This window comes from Nicotiana sylvestris, chromosome 3 (genome assembly GCF_000393655.2).
Source record: "Nicotiana sylvestris chromosome 3, ASM39365v2, whole genome shotgun sequence".
Classification (NCBI taxonomy): Eukaryota; Viridiplantae; Streptophyta; class Magnoliopsida; order Solanales; family Solanaceae; genus Nicotiana; species Nicotiana sylvestris.
The window spans coordinates 104,450,933-104,468,365 of record NC_091059.1 but is presented as its reverse complement, the minus strand read 5'-3'; positions in this window follow the sequence as shown (position 1 = coordinate 104,468,365).

Sequence of the window (17,433 nt, the reverse complement as noted above, 5' to 3'; positions counted from 1 at the left end):
GAAAAAGACGGAGGCCTTAGAGTACCTCAAGGACGACATCGACCACGTCAGAACTGCTTGTGGTGAGCTAAGAGCTCAAGTGCAAGCTCAAGCTTTAGAGGAGACAGGCGCCTCGGCCAAGGGCCCTACCTTCAAAGCCCAACTCCACTTGGCTCGTGACAATGCCAAAGTTTAAGCGGATATGATCGGGAGATTTGAATCTGATCTCTCAAAGATCAGAGCTGAGATAATTGATGCCCGGGCTAAAGCGGTACTAAGCCAAACCAAGGCTAACCAGGAGATGGCGATTCGTATGAAGGACGCTGATGATGCCTAAGCCGAGCTGAAGCGAGCCTTCGATCGGGAGAAGAGGATCGAGGAATATGTTTGTTGCAGATCCCGAAGAGAGGTACTCGAGAAGATCGGTGCAAGGGGATTCGTCTCTCGGATGAACTGGCTCGAGCAAGGGCGGACGAGGGTGGAGGCATCGATGCTGGCGATGCGCCATATGGTGGGGAATTTCCCTTCGTCGCGTACTGCTCCTTGTCGACTTTATTTTAATTACACCCCTTGCATGGGATTTTGTCCTTTTGGCAAAATGGGGCCGAAGCTATCTCCGGGTGGTTTGCCCGTGGTCATCTGAATAAGACGTCCGTACTTTGCACCTTCTTTGATGGTACATAGCCCGGCGTCCTAGCTCGAGCTTAGACGGGCTTGTATCGAGAGAATAGTCTTCCTGCTTGCTGTGGTGATCGTCGTTTGGAATCCGTCAAAGATTCGGGGTGCGGGAGCGATTTGGTTCGTTAGTCCAAACCGCCCCATTGACTTTGGTTTGACATTGTTGGTATGCTTCATCGACCCATCTGTATTCATTAACACATGTTTTATTTGGAATAGATCAAATGGGGAGAGGGTTACTAATGCGTCAGTGTGAGGCCGAGGCAAAGTCTCGGTGTCCTTTTCTCAAGATGTAAGGGTGTCCTCTGGAATACATCCCTGGATCCGTTCTTCCCTAGCGACGATCATTTTTACTCTCCATTTTATAAGTTCTCGGAGGGTGTCGCCGCTCCTCCACTATCGTGGTAATACGTCGCGGCTTGTTTGCTTCGTTCTTCTTGGTTGTCTTCCTCCCTTGGGTCTGGATTCGAGCCTGATCACTCGGCAGTACTCGGTGGCGATTTTTATTGCATAGCACGGCCGTTATCCTCCTGAGTTGATGGCCATTTTTGACACCGTGGTCGCGCATGCTCTGCAGTTCCTACGCCAGGTTGTGGTTCCTTTGAAGGGGTCTTGGTCGAGTCGGCATCCCTGGTTTCGCTTATGGTGATCACGATGTTTGGTATAACAATGCTGAAATAGTACTCCGTTGGGCGGGGTCCTCCTGCCGGTCGTGCCTCGTCGAATTTGGTTCTGTTGAAAGTTCCTCGAGGATGTTGCCCTCGAGCCATTACCCGATAATTGCAAGGTGGGTTACATCTTGTGGCGGTTCTCCCATCCGCGGTGCATGGATGGTACCTCTATCTGTTTGGCATTAGTTTCTTTGTCGGGAGCCTGCTTTGGTATACCAAACCCAATGAGGTTCCCAGATGGTCATCCACGGCCCTAATTCGTGGATGATGTCAGGTACGGGCATCCCTCAATACCTCTGCTGGGTATCTGATCAAGCTTCGTTTGAAATGTCCTGGAGTCGCCAGGCATGGTTCGTTTAGGCTTCGGGCGAAGGCCTGTGTCGCCCAGTCATCCGGAACCAGTGGGCGATCTTGTTCGTTCCATCAGGGAATGAGGCGCGACTTCCAGTGGTGCTTCATTCCCTCTTTGTTCGACCTCAGATGTGTCGGGCCATCCCATTACTGCTTCGATGGTGTCGGCATGTGCCTCTGCGTAGGAATCTGCTAGAACGGTAAGCGAGTTTGTAAGGTCAGGTGCTAGGTTGTAGCACTACATCATGATTCCTTTTGAGAGTGTTTCCCCGGAATTCTTCAACGAGACGGGCTCGAACTCATCATCTTGAAGGTCGTTACCTTTTCTCGCGCATGCGTAAGCGGTGGTGCTCTCGTCGGGATCCAAGGCCCTGTCGTACTTAGGGGTTCCGGCGTTCCGAATTTCTATGAAACGGGTTCCGGGACCGCTTCCTCGGGGGACAACTGTTGCGTGAACCTCCACGAACTTGACTCGATCCTCTTGGAGAGATCCCCAAGCATCTTCGCTATGGTAGGGTCTGTTATCGATCCGTTGTTGCTTGATCTTTCGAGTACTCGTTCGGCGCGGGGAGCTATTTCCGACGCTACTGTGCTGGGAGTCTTCGGATGGCTCTGCAACTAAGCGATAGCCAATTGCTGTGCCTGCAGCATTTCAAAAATACCGTGAAGACTAACTTCCTCTGTTTCCCGAGCCGGGGTTTGTCGGGCTTCCTGTTGGTCGATATGATATATGCTCTCATCGGTGTGCGAGGCTTCGTCGACTTGCTGCGCGCCTTGCGAACCCTCGTCCGCTGGAATCGGCCCAGATGCGTTATCGGGGTTCTGCGGCGTCGCGCCAACCACTGGAACAGCCACACCATTTTCGCCGTGATTTTCGGGGTAGTCGTTCTCGACTCTGATTACCGAGCCAGACATTTTGACCTGAAATCAAAGGATCTTGGACAAGAAAAAGTGTGAGAGATAATGTGCGTTTGTGCAATAAAACCAGCAAGAAAATAATCACTATTATTTTTAGCCCCACGATGGGCGCCAAACTGTTTACCGTAAAAATAATAACAATAATTAAATTTGTAAATGGGATTCTCAAAATACGTGATCTATTCTCGAGCTAGTTGTTAAAGCAGATGATGCTAAGAACGTGGAATTTAATGATGAGATGCAAGCTAAAGCGAGGCAATAATCAAACCTAAAGGCTTACTGCCCAGGTTTGTTTTACCAAGGGGATACGGGCTAAAACTAGGAGTTGAACGAGCCGAGGAACCTGCTGCCCGGATGTAGGACCGGTCGATGAGAGGCCTCGGGTTCGAGGTCAGGGTCGAGCTCGAGCTAGCGGGGATAGTCGGGAATGGGATGACAGTTAAGGATATGATTAAACAAGGCTCTTTATGGCCCATACCGAGCAATATAACGAAGAACAAGTAAGAAAGCGATAAATATTAAAGTGACCTCGGGCCAGTTAGAACGAGGAAGTTAGAAAGAAGAGAGAGAGAGAGGGAGAGATATTATTGCACTTGTGGAGAAAATGGAGCAACATCAGTCCCTTACAAGGTAGTGCGAGATCCCTTTATATAGGGGGGAACTCGGCTACTAATACATAGGTATTAATTATAAAGTGTGGAGATCGAACGGCTTGACGCGATGCCTCAGCATAGGCTCTGGATAAGTCGGCCCTGTCAGACTTAGTCGTATGCCTTGGGAGCTTCCCCCTCTGTCCTGGCTTCGATCTCCGACTTTCTGAGTCGGGCCTCGACGAGCCCCGAGGTCGGGAACTTGGATGTGGCTTCCCGTCCTCGGGGTCTCGAGGCGTTCTTCCGATATGACTTGACAGCGAGAAATCAAGTCCTCTAATTTCGCCGCGTATACTTACCCCCTTTAAGAATTGGAGAGTGTAATTATGCCTCTTCAACTATACCAAATTCCATGCTAACCAAGTAATTACTTGGCCAAACAAACATGTCAAAACTGTATAATTACCTCCAATTACACCCAAATTCAATTACATGCGCGTGGGTTCTCAAACAGGCCCTAAAAGTAAAATTAAAGTTTGATTCCAGAAGGTAACATCTTGGAAAATGAATGGATGCTTTCATGTGATAATGCAAGGAATAACACAGGTCATGTATTAACCAAATATGCCAAACTAATAAAAGAGTTTAAGATAAAACTTTATTACTAGTATAAAATTTTGAACAACGCTAGCTAAGTTTTGAGATGTAAATTCCCTTGGATCCAGTAGTTGCCAGCATGTGCAGTTCTTTAATGAATCATGACAAACTTAGTAGTGAAATAAGTGGTTGGAGAATAGCATAATCATACTTGTAAAAATTCCACGGATTTATCATGAAATTGTGAGATGTTTTTATCATCATGGTGATTACCTATCAAACCTAATTTCTACTCTCTCTCTCTTTTCTTTTTTTTACTGTATAGCACTCTCACCATCATATTCTTCGGTTTAAAACTTCTTGATGTGGGCAGATATTGAAGATAAAAATTATCATATGCATTTGCCATTTTACATTTGTTTAACTTATTGATATGCTTAATTGATTTGGGCGATGGGAGAATCGGTTAAATCCGTACTCTTTTCTTAAATTTGTTCATTACGTGCATGACCTTTTAAATGACAGAGAGATTACTCATATCTTCTCGTTACCTAACGAATCATTATTTTTTTGTTACGCATACATATTTTTGAGGTAATACTCAACTTCGTACTTAAAAAAGATATAAATTAAAAGTAAATGAAATATAAAAAAGCCCAGGTAGAAAAAGAAGTAAAGGGAAGGGAAAATGCATCTCAGAGCTCATAGAGTGTTATGAAAATAAAAGAAGAAGAAGAGTATTGTAGAGAAAAGTAGGGAAAGAATTCTTATTAATTTGGGATCAATTACAATGGAATAGAACATATTTATTTATAGGGAAAAAGTGGCTTAGCCACCAAGTAACAAAGTCTTCTAAGATCTCTCTAAAATATAGACATTCACCTTAAATATAATTCTATTTATAACACCCCCTCTTGAATATCTATTCAACAGATAATGTGTCTCGTTAAAACCTTAACTAAAATAAAATTCAGTGGGAAAAAATTCTAGTGAATGAAAGAAAAGTACACATATTTAGAAATACGCCTTTTGGTTGCCTCGTTAAAAACCTTGCAAAGAAAACTCAGCGGGACAAAACCTTGTAAGGAAAAAAGAGTACAACGCATATTAACTCCCCCTGATGATAGCATCAATTTATATCCTTGAGCCTCCACATCTCAATCTTGTGCACTAGCTTTTTGAAGTTTGACATCGGTAGAGACTTGGTGAACAGATCTGCCATATTAACTCCAATGAATATGTTGCACCTTGAAAATCCTCATTCTTGATAGATATATAATGTCTTCATATAATGTCAGTGGAATGGCTCTTCAATATCTCCATAGAGGTATTCTCGCTATCACATTATCATGCTTATAGTTATAGCAAGATACATTTGTGCACATATTGCACTGGGGATGTGGTACTTCAAGATCAAGAATTGTATATGCTTTAAGCAATTTAAATCCTTTAGTGATTATTATATAAGTATAGTCAAATAAGCCATTTAAATATACTTTAGGTGCATATCAAGTTTTCATGTCATGATAGACATATAAGATAGATAAAAGTGATTGCATACACCATTGACTTTATACTTTCAAGTGTTTGAACTGCAGGTCCAAAACTACATGTCTTTCATATGAAACAAATTCTACTTGAATTATATCACTTCCATTTGGCCAATATTTTTGTGTCTGTATTCGATAGACTTAAGATCCCTATCTATACTTAGTGCTATCATAGATGTCGTCGATAAATATTTTTATATCGGTTCCAACCTCCTTATTTTCATATAGACATAACATACAGATCTCTTCATTCATATCTTAAGGTACCTGGAGCTCTCATGAGATTTTATGAAGTGTTATGTCATGTGATCTTCTAGATCACTTGTCTCCTTTATTATGATCATTTTGATCATTTGCTCATCTTCTTTATCAAGAAGTTTATTTGAAACCGATTTGTCTATATACTTTAAGCGTACCATAGACTTTGTTCTTCTAGGACTTAATAGGAGCATTTGCAATGAGAATATAGTTACTTTCTTTAGGTCAGCAAATGCATCTGGCATGCCTTGTAATATATTGCAAATGAATTATCCTTTTATGAACTTCAAGTTCATATTATTTCGAAGATCTAGATATACAAATGATAATTCATCACACATAACGTTTTTCAACTGTTTATCATGTCTCCCCATTATGTTAGAAAACCTAACTTATTTCCTCGACTTTGAGAACCCATCTTTGTGCGTTATGTTGTTAATCAAAATATATACCGCACATCAATAATAATAAGATGGAATTATTTGGTTCTTGACCCTGAACTACTTGTGAGAGGAAAATGTAATATACTTTCGTATATAACGTATATCATATTGATATAGATAACTTTGGTCTCATAAACAATAGTTTAGCTATTAAGTGGAGGCACTCAATAAATTATTTTGCTAAACAAACTATGATATAAACCAACTTATCAAGATGAACTTTCTTGAATAGTAAATCTGCAAATTATGCTCTAAATTAAATTATTGAGCTATTACCTCGCAAACATCAGGTTGCAGGTTAATAATAATCTCACATGTAACCCTCTCGTAGATGCATCTTATATGGTATACATGGCATGTGAATGAGCATATATTCACCTTTGATATTTTCAGTATTTATGGGATTCAATCTCAATTTTAGTTGGTATATTAATTAATGAGAACAAGCAACATAAGAGAATTCGTAAAGAACTTTCTAGTTCTTTAATATTTACCCATGTGAATTCTCTTTTATTTTTGCACATCATACTTAAATTAATATGCCTAAACCAATTATGCCAACTGAATAAGTTATCAATATTGATAAACTTCAGATTTACACCATGACGTGTGAAATTATGAATAAACTCCAAGTTTATTATGATATGGGTTTTTATATCAATAAACATCCATTTTATTGTGATATTCTTTTATTTGTGTAGTACAAACTGGAGAATAAAGCGGATAATTTTTCACATACATATTACCTCGCTACAAGTTGTAGTAATAGAAGATATTAAATTTTTTCTTTATTTATAGTCTCAATATAACCAACCGCTTTCGCGAATACCTTAAAAACTCAATTAAGTTTCTTTCTTTGAGACTTACTACAATATAATGCCTTATTGATAATCAGTTTTATTCCTCCAAAATAATAATAATTGGCTCTTTTAGAGCTCTCAATTAATTTTGTACTACTATATATTCATCAATATCCATATGGTAAATATCTCTTTTCAAGAGAAAATTATACTATTATGGTCATGGTCAAAATCATTATAGGCAAGATATGTTGCTTCCATTACTTTTGCCCTATAATAATCGCATTGCCATAATATTTTGGCATAATCATAATAGGTACGTGATCAATGACCATTTATGCCATAATAATGAAATTATTTTCTTATTTTATCTCAAACCTTCTTCTAGAGGTGAGTGTGGTTTGTTCACTACCACTAGCACATTCATATTCTTGCAACAATGAATATGTATTCATAAATCATATGTTATCACATTCATATCATGAATGGACCATAATCATCTATATGTGCTTTACAAAATCTCATGCCAAATCGATGACAAATATTACTTTCACAAAATGAAGGATTATTTTGAGAATTATTATTATTCTCATTACCACAATGATGACGATTATAATTTCGTCTATTACCACGTCAACATCCATTGATACATTCATAGTAATAATTTTGTCTTCTTTCAGACTTATCACATACTGCTATCATATTCTCTTAGGGGAATGAGAATGAGAAAATCTCACTTTATACCCATTAAATTCAAACTATTTACCCTTAAATACTCATACTTAAACTATTTACTTTTTCTACCTATGCAATCAATACTATTTACCCGCCCAGATGGTTTAATAATTGTAACTGCGAGCTGAATCAGGAGTAAAGCTTATTGCTAAAACAAACTCCAATCCAACTTCAACAATGAAATTCGTTGTTTCAAATAATAACGAGTCTCCAATTTTAAAGATTTCATTTTCACGCAAAACTTAGTTTAAAAGACGAGTTAGGTTCTTCTATTTTTTGTTCTCCCTTTTGGTTCTTTTTTTCAATTAGTTAATTTGTTCCTGACAAAGTAAAATTTATATATTTATAAAGAGAAAATTGGCATGTAGCCAAACTTGAGGCATTCGTATAAATAGGCATTCGGTGTGTTCACAAGGTTAAAATCGAGCACGTTGAACTTCTTTAGCATCTTTTTTCTATAGCTTTCTTAAAAGATAAAAGTTACATATTTTTGGAGATTTATTGTACAAAAATGTAAATCCACCATTGACGGACCTTGAAGCTTGAAACTCATAACTTGGTTTGTTTGAGTTTTTAATTGTTTTGACCCGATCCTGTATGGGTTAGTTTGGAAAGTTGATTGGAGGTTGTAGCTAAAGTTTTAGTCAATTTGGTGGAGATTTTGTAGTAAATTTTAGAAATTTGGGTTGAAATATAGTTGAACCAGAGAAGAAAACGAATTTGTATTGTATACCCAAATAGTATACAAATATACCATTTTAGTATACAATTCATTCCAACTATATACCCTATTAGTATAGCTATATAGTATATTGGAATCATATGCTAGTTGAATTATTTTTTGGTTGTATTAGCTGCATTTAATTGGTACAATATTTGATTTTCTTTTAATAATAGTAATATAGTACAATATCTTGAAATACCTTATTATATTAATATGTGGTACACTAGTTTTTTATTTTTCTCTTTATGCATGTGTGTTATGTAATAGTAGTATAGTCATATAGTTGTCGAGAATTAACTAATAAAATTGTATACCATATTCGTATAGTTATATGCCATATTGGTATCATATGGTAGTTTGAACATTGTTTTGGTTGTTTTAGCTGAATTTTAAGTGAATTCTATTATGAAATTATTTATATCAACATGAGTTGCAATAATGCTGGAATTTTTAAGTGCTGATGGACATAAATTATGTGTATTAATAGTTTTTATAGTTATAAGCAAACATTGGAATGACCCCATACAATTATATGCCCTCTTAGTATCCGAAATGAGCAAGTTGTTTTGCGAATGTTTAGCTTGCAATACGAGCATGTAATTTTCTCATACTTTTATTGTGTCCTTTAATGTTTTGGTAGAGTAGTATAGTCGCAGATAGTTGTAGCAATATTCTAGAGAATTCATATGCTTTGTTGGTATACATATATACCATATTGGTATCACATGGTACTAGAAGTCTTTTTCGCTACTTATACTTTTGTTGTATTTTTTAATATTTTATTATCATTTTTATTCTAACTAGTATATATGGAGATTTGGTTGTTGTAGATTATGTTTTCTTGCTCTATAACTGGTTGTATTACTGCTAATGGTAAAGTGTGTATTGATATTTATAGGGAATGAGATCAAGGTTTGCATGACAATCACGTGTTGATTCTTAGAATCTGATTATGTAATTTATGGTGCTCAAAAATAGTATTCAGTGTATTAGATCAAGTGACAACTGATATTATTTCAGTTTAATAGTTGATTTAAAAAATGAGAAAGAAAAAAAAAGGTATATTGTACTAGTTATATTAAAAAAGGTGAACAAATATTTACTATATCAATTATTTTTCTTATTGTATAAAAAAGAATAATAAAAATAATGAAAAGATAAATGAAATTAGATTATGAAGAAAAAAAGAATATAAAAAAGGCAAGAAGTTAAATGAAATTAGAGAGGAAAAAAGAAAAAAAAAATAAGAAGAAAACGAGAAAAAAGAAAAGCAGAAAAGAAAAAAAAGAAAAAAAGAAGAAAAGAAGCGTAGAAATAAAAAAGAACTAGAGAATAAAGAAAAAATTCCCCACAAAACTACTATGGGTAGGAAATATAATTAGTTTATGGGTAGAAAAATAAATGGGTAGATAATGGTAAATAGTTTTGTTTTTGTGAGTAGCTGTGTCAAAACCCGAGAATGAAGCAAATTCAATGGGACGAGTTTTCAATTCTTTGCCCACAATCGTACATGAATTTGATCATGGCAAGACATAGAAATTTTACCACTTTGGATGGTTATAATTTTTTACAAACTCTATTAGAGTTATAATCAAAATTTATTGTCTTTGCTTGTATTTAAAATCAAATTATAGAATTTCAAGAATTTAAAAGAGAAAAATAAGATAAAATACTTACCTTAAATCCAGAATTTAATCATGAAAGAAGTTCATAGAACAATTGACAATCATTATGCTCAATCTCAAAGCGTCTACTCAATTGGTTAGAGTCTTGTGCTGATAACATGTTATGAAACAATAAAAGAAGAAGAATAGTATTGCAGAGAAAAGTAGGGAGAGAGAGTTCTTATTAATTTGGGATCAATTACAATGGAATAGAACACTTCTATTTATAGGGAAAAAGTAGCTCAGTCACCTAGTAGCAAAGCCTAAGATCTCTAAAATATAGACATTTACGTTAAGTATAATTCTATTTATAACATAGAGTAATATTTTAAGAGAGAATGTGAGCGACTGAGCGGTCTTCCACTGAAATTGAAAATGCGAAATACAGGTATTGGAAATATTTCTAAGGACACAAAATCATGAAATTACTCATATCTATAAAGCGAATATATATAGATGATCTTTCAGATGAAAAGTAAAACCAAAATTATAAGAAAGGCAATGTACAAATTTGACTAATAGTCCTGTCAAATCATTTCATCCGCGTACGTACGTAGCCTCTCTCTTTCATACCAACACAAGTTTATTTATTTGACTTTCCCGTGGATCTGTTGTCCAAATTAATCCTTGATAGTTAGCAGGCCCTAAAAAAGTTATAGGACAAATTTAGAGGGACGGGGTTGAGGACTAGCTCACTTGGTGACATCCCAGCTTATTGTCTTTCATGGTTGAGATGGAGGGTTCAAACCTCATTAATAGCATAATATTCCCTTGCCCTTTTCCTCGCCCCTCTCCTGATGTAATAATAAAAATTTTAATAACAAAGTTTATGCTACTATGATGTATAAGGAAGGACAATATATTTAATTACATTTTCGAACTGCCTATGAGTTTGAGATCTTAGGCGCTTGTCCATTCAACTGTGTTAGACAAGCAATTAAAAAGAAAAAAGAAATCTTTTAACATATTCTTCGTCGGAAAACGAAATATTCCACGGCATGAGAAAGTAAAGAATTGGATTTAGTACTCCTTCAGTTTTATATACTTTCCTTTCTAGTCTGTTTCAAAATAAATAACATATTTCTAAATTTGGAAATAATTTAACTTTAAACTCTTTCATTTTACTCATTTATCTTTAATGAGAAGTTTTTATAGCCACACAAATATCATGGCCCCACAAACTTTTTACCCCTTAAACTTTTAAGACCACAAGTTCCTAAAGTCTTCTTCTTTTTTCTTAAACTCCATGCCGAGTCAAACTACCCTTTAATATGAAATAGAGGGAGTAGTAATTTGGGGAGCTAAAAAGGTTTCATTGAAATGAATGGTTAAAGCTAAGAGACCCTGTAATCACGGAAAATTCCATTGGCAATCAATTGCGTGTGTGTGTGTCCATCAATAATGGGGTTGAAAGGAATTGCAAAGTGAAATTCCGTGTGTTCTCTGCTTTTTGTTTCTGCTTTAATTGTTGCATATAATGCTTTCTCTCTCTATATCCACTTTTTCTCTTTAGTCAAATCAAACTTTGCTAGTGCCGACTGCCTTCTCAAACCCGGAAAATAGCTTTACGAGCATGGCATGATCAAAAAATATATATCTCATTTATTTCTCTCTACCAACTTCCTTTAAAGAACCCCTTCACTTATATGAACAAACAACAAAAAGGAGAAAAGAAACAAAAAGACCTTCAAGGAAGTTCACCCCAACCCTATAGAGAATTATATAGGTTTTGCTTAGTTTCTGTATTTATATTCAAAAATTTATTAAATATTAAATGATTAATTATGCGTTCGGTGATAACTCAGAACTCATAAACTTAATCTTTATTTTGTCTGATCCTTCATTAAAAACATGGAGATACTATCATAGAAAGAGACGATATGAAAAAAAAATTTATATATACAGAGAGAGACACACGCATCAATAAATGAGCAGAAACGAATCCAAAGTTTTCATTCAATAGGTACGAAGTGCTATTATTCCTACATAACAATAGGTCTGCAATTTTGGAATATAAATATACGTTTTGAGATTGTTCTAAGGTATTACATGCACCATAAGAAACGAGTTTGTATTCATCTTTTTTGTCGTGAAAATGGTAATAACAATTAAATTTGATTATGGGACTCTAAAAATACGTGATATATTTTTATGCTAGTTGTTAAGCAGTTGATGCTATGTACGTAAGACTTAGAAACGAAATAAGAATTAAGGATAGGGTGATAATCAAATCGATAGGCTAACAATCGGGGCCTCGAGCCTGTCGATTCGGGGGCCTCGAGGTCGATTCCGGAGCTCGACTGGGAGCTATTGAAGGTAATCGAAGTATGACTAACAGTTGGAGTAAAATTAACGAAAGCTCCTTATGGCCAATGATAAGCAATAAATGCTGAACAATAATAAAGATAATAAACGAAAACAATAATATCAAGAGAATATGTTAGAGAGTAAAGAGAATGTTCTTGTATGTTTCGTGTGGAGCAACTGAAGCAACAAGGATTTACAAAATGATAAAGATCCCCTTTATATAGGAGGAGAATCCCAACATAGTACAAAATGCGTTAATTACAAAGATAAGGGGACGGGACAGCTAAATGACACCCGATTCAGGGTTAGGGTAGTCCACTAGGCTTTGTTAGTCTTAGCCATGTGCCTTGGGAACTCCCCCTTTCTACCGTAGTCGCGGTCAACATTATCCCAAGGTCGGGTGTTGAACCTCGAGGGAGAAAACTTCGACCATAGCCATGTAGTCTCGAGACTTCGAGATGGTCTTCTGAAGTGCCTCGATGACGAGAAATTGGACCATCCGATTTCACCGTATACACTACTTAATAGATCGTGAATTAGAATATTGATCAAATAGACCGTTCTCCAAAATAACTTATGAACAAGTGGAAGTATTGACCTTAATTTTTAATTTTCGTGTGGTCCTTAGTATACCATTTAAGGAACAAAGTGAAAATCCTCCCTTTTTTACGTTTCGCAGTAATTTCCTAAAGACAGTTGATGTACTAACGACCACTTTTCCCTTTAAGCTTTAGTTTGTCCCCTCCTACCTCTTTTTTCATCTGCACTCACACATATACACATACACGCTCTCACTGAACACGACTTGGATTATTGGTTTGTGCTCTGTAAACAATGGAATGAGAAAAACAATGGTCCTATATTTTGACTATTCCAAACATAATCATCACCATCACAACCCAGTCATCATCTTCATCAACCTCTCAATTTCACTGCAAATATCATTACATTTCTCCATTCTATTTGTCTAACTATATAAAGACGGATTCCGAATTTAAGATGAGTGTTCTTGAATTACCTATTATTCTTGTAGTATTATTTTATGATAACGAGTATGGGCTTATAATATATACTCCTCATTTTATTTTGAGTTAACTTATTTGACTGGGTATAGGGTTAACGAAAAAAAATAACTTTAGAAATTTATGATTTTAAACATGACATTTACACTATTACAAAATGAAAAATTTAAGGATAAATTATTGAGCAAGATACAAAATTAGTAGGTCGGTCGAAACTAAATGCATTCGCTAGCGAAAAAGTGTATAAAATATATATTACGTATATTATATGTATATAATACACATTAAAAAAATACTATATTGTATCGCTATTATTTTGGTAGAGTGGTGAAAATTGTTGCGGAAGCCAAATGTATATAGTGTGAATAAGTCACAACTACTATACCAAAAATTATGACAGCCACCAAATAATAAATAAGACAATAAAGCAACAATAAAGGGAACACCAGAATTTACGAGGTTCGGCTAATTTTGCCTACTCCTCGGACACAACCAATATTTTATTTCACTCCAAAAATACAAGTGAAATAATACTAAAGAGAGAAGATACAAATGCCTTAAACAGATGAGAAGGCAAATGAGAGGTGTGTTTAAATCCTAAACATTAGGCCTTCTTTTATAGGGGGAAAATCCCCCCAAAACTTAAGAGCCCACCGATGTGGGACAAAATTTGCCAAATTCAACAAATCTCCACCTTGGCAAAATTCCACATCTTCAATTTTCTCTCAATAACAAATTTTGATTGTGTCTTCATCTTCAATCTTCAGTTTTCAACAATGTTGATCAAATCCAAACAATGTTGAAACTTGACCGCAGTCACCACCTTTGTCAGCATATCAGCAGGATTCTCCGTAGTATGAATTTTCTTCACTGTGACTCCACCTTCTTCTATGATTTCTCGTACGAAATGATACCGAACATCAATGTGCTTCGTCCTTGCATGATAAACTTGGTTCTTCGCTAATTGAATAGCACTTTGACTATCACAAAAAATTGTGATACCTTTTTGTTCAACACCAAGCTCCTTTAGCAATCCTTGAAGCCAAATTGCCTCTTTCACAGCATCTGTAATAGCCATGTACTCTGCCTCTGTTGTAGACAAAGCAACTGTTGACTGCAAAGTAGACTTCCAACTAACTGGTGCCTTTGCAAAAGTAAACACATAACCAGTAGTTGATCTTCGTTTGTCCATATCACCCGCAAAATCTGAGTCACAATATCCAACTACAGACTGATTGTCTTCCTGCTCAAAAACTAACCCGACATCTACAGTATTATGAATATACCGTAGAATCCACTTCACAGCTTGCCAATGCTCCTTCCCTGGATTGTGCATATATCTGCTAATAACTCCAACAGCTTGTGAAATGTCAGGCCTTGTGCAAACCATTGCATACATCAAGCTACCAACAGCATTTGCGTATGGTACCTTTGACATATACTCTCGTTCAGCTTCATCCATTGGCGACATAGTAGTACTTAGCTTAAAATGGGGAGCAAGTGGAGTACTAACTGGCTTAGTCTTGTCATCTATGCCAAAACGTTGTAGTACTCTCTTCAAATATTCTTTCTGAGATAAACAGAGTTTCTTTGAACGTCTATCTCTAATTATCTCCATGCCAAGAATTTTCTTTGCCTCACCCAGATCCTTCATCTCGAACTCCTTCTTCAGTTGAATCTTCAACTTATCAATTTCTTCTGAATTCTTGGAAGCTATCAACATATCATCAACATATAGGAGAAGATATACAAAGGAACCGTCTTTAAGCTTGTGCAAATACACATAATGATCGTATTTGCTTCTCTTGTACCCTTGCCGCAACATAAACTCGTCAAATCGCTTGTACCATTGTCTAGAAGATTGTTTCAATCCGTACAACGATTTTTCAAGTTTGCACACCATATTTTCTTTTCCAGCAACTTTGAATCCTTCTGGCTGAGTCATGTAGATTTCCTCCTCCAAGTTTCCATGTAAAAACGCAGTTTTTACATCCATCTGAACTAGTTCCAAATCCAATTGTGCTACCAAAGCCAACATAATTCTAATGGAGGAATGTTTTACAACTGGAGAAAACACTTCATTGTAATCAATTCCCTCCTTTTGAGCATATCCTTTGGCCACCAATCTTGCTTTGTAGCGAACATCTACTTGGTTAGGAAATCCTTCCTTCTTTGCAAATACCCATTTGCACCCAATTGCTTTCTTTCCCTTCGGGAGATTGGCCAATCTCCATGTATGATTCTGATGAAGGGACTGTATTTCATCATTCATGGCAATCCTCCACTTATCTTCTTCTGAACTTTGGACAACGTCTTTATAAGTGGTAGGAACATCATCAGCTACAATTGAGGTTGCACAAGCAACCGTCTCTATGAGACGAACAGGTTTCGTTATTGTTCTTTTTGGCCTGCTGGTTGCTATTGATTCAAGTTGTTGTTGAGGTTCCTGAGTTGGAATCTCCTCTACTGGCTCTCCTTCCAGAGGGTAATCTTCATTTGTTTCATCCTCTGCTTCTTGTGTAGGAAAAATAAATTTTCCCTCAAACTCCACCTGCTTAGAAGCACCTTTATTTTGTTTGGTATCTTCTGTTACCTTATTTACCATAGATTCATCAAAGGTAACATCCCTGCTGAATATTACTTTCTTTGTCATAGGACACCATAAGCGATATCCTTTGACTCCAGAAGTAATTCCCATAAAAATAGCCTTCTTTGCCCTTGGATCTAATTTTGACTCCGTCACATGATAATATGCAGTTGAGCCAAACACGTGCAAAGAGTTATAATCTACAGCAGGTTTTCCATACCATTTTTCAAATGGTGTCTTGCCATCAATAGCAGCAGATGGTAGACGATTAATGAGGTGGCATGCATATGTAATTGCCTCAGCCCAAAATTCTTTGCCCAAGCCAGCATTGGACAACATACACCGTACCTTCTCCAGCAAGGTCCGGTTCATACGTTCTGCCACTCCATTCTGTTGTGGTGTATGTCTAACAGTGAAGTGTCGGACGATGCCATCATTTTCACAGACCTTATTGAAATGATCATTTTTGTATTCACCTCCATTGTCTGTGCGAATACACTTGATCCTCCTGCCTGTTTGATTCTCCACCATCGTCTTCCATTTGAGAAAAATTCCCAGCACTTCATCTTTGTTTTTCATTGTATACACCCACACTCTTCGGGAAAAATCATCAACAAAGGTTACAAAATAGTGTTTCCCACCCAATGAAGGTGTTTTGGAAGGACCCCAAACATCAGAGTGTACATAATCCAAAATGCCTTTAGTATTATGGATCGCTGTACCAAATTTAACCCTTGTCTGTTTCCCTTTGACACAATGCTCACAAAACTCCAAGTTGCAAGTCTTTACTCCTTTTAACAATCCTTGATCTGATAGAGTTTTCAAGGATTTTCCTCCAGCATGTCCCAAGCGCATGTGCCATAGCTTGGTTGCTTCTGCCTCTTTGTCGTCACTGGATGTCACTGTCGCTGTCCCAATAACTGTACTGCCACAATAGCGGTACATATTATTATTCTTCCGATTAGCCTTCATTACCACTAGTGCACCGGAACATACTCTCATCACTCCATTTTCTGCAATGATTTTAAACCCTTTTGATTCCAGGGCTCCCACAGAGATGAGATTCTTCTTTAAATCCGGTACATATCGAACATCTGTTAATGTTCTGATCATTCCATCATGGTTCCTTAATCGTATTGAACCAATGCCATATGAGGTAAGAGGGCTGTTATCCGTTGTGTGGACGACTCCATATTCTCCTTCTTGAAATTCCACGAACCAGTCCCTGTTGGGACACATATGATAGCTACAAGCCGAGTCCATCAACCATATGTCTGATGATGTTGATGACTCTGTTGTAACTAATGAGAAGTCTGAATCATCACAATCAGCTACATTTGAATCCATAATGGCCTTTCCATTGTTATGTTTGGCCTTATTCTTCAACTTCGGACAGTCTTTCTTCCAGTGCCCTTTTTCTCGACAAAAGGCACATTCATCTTTGCTGGGTCTGGATCTTGACTTGGATCTTCCCTTCTTTGTCCTCGTTTGATTTTGAGGACGACCCCTCACAAATAGTGCTTCTCCTTCTCCGCCCTTCTGTTTTTCTCGCTTTCTTT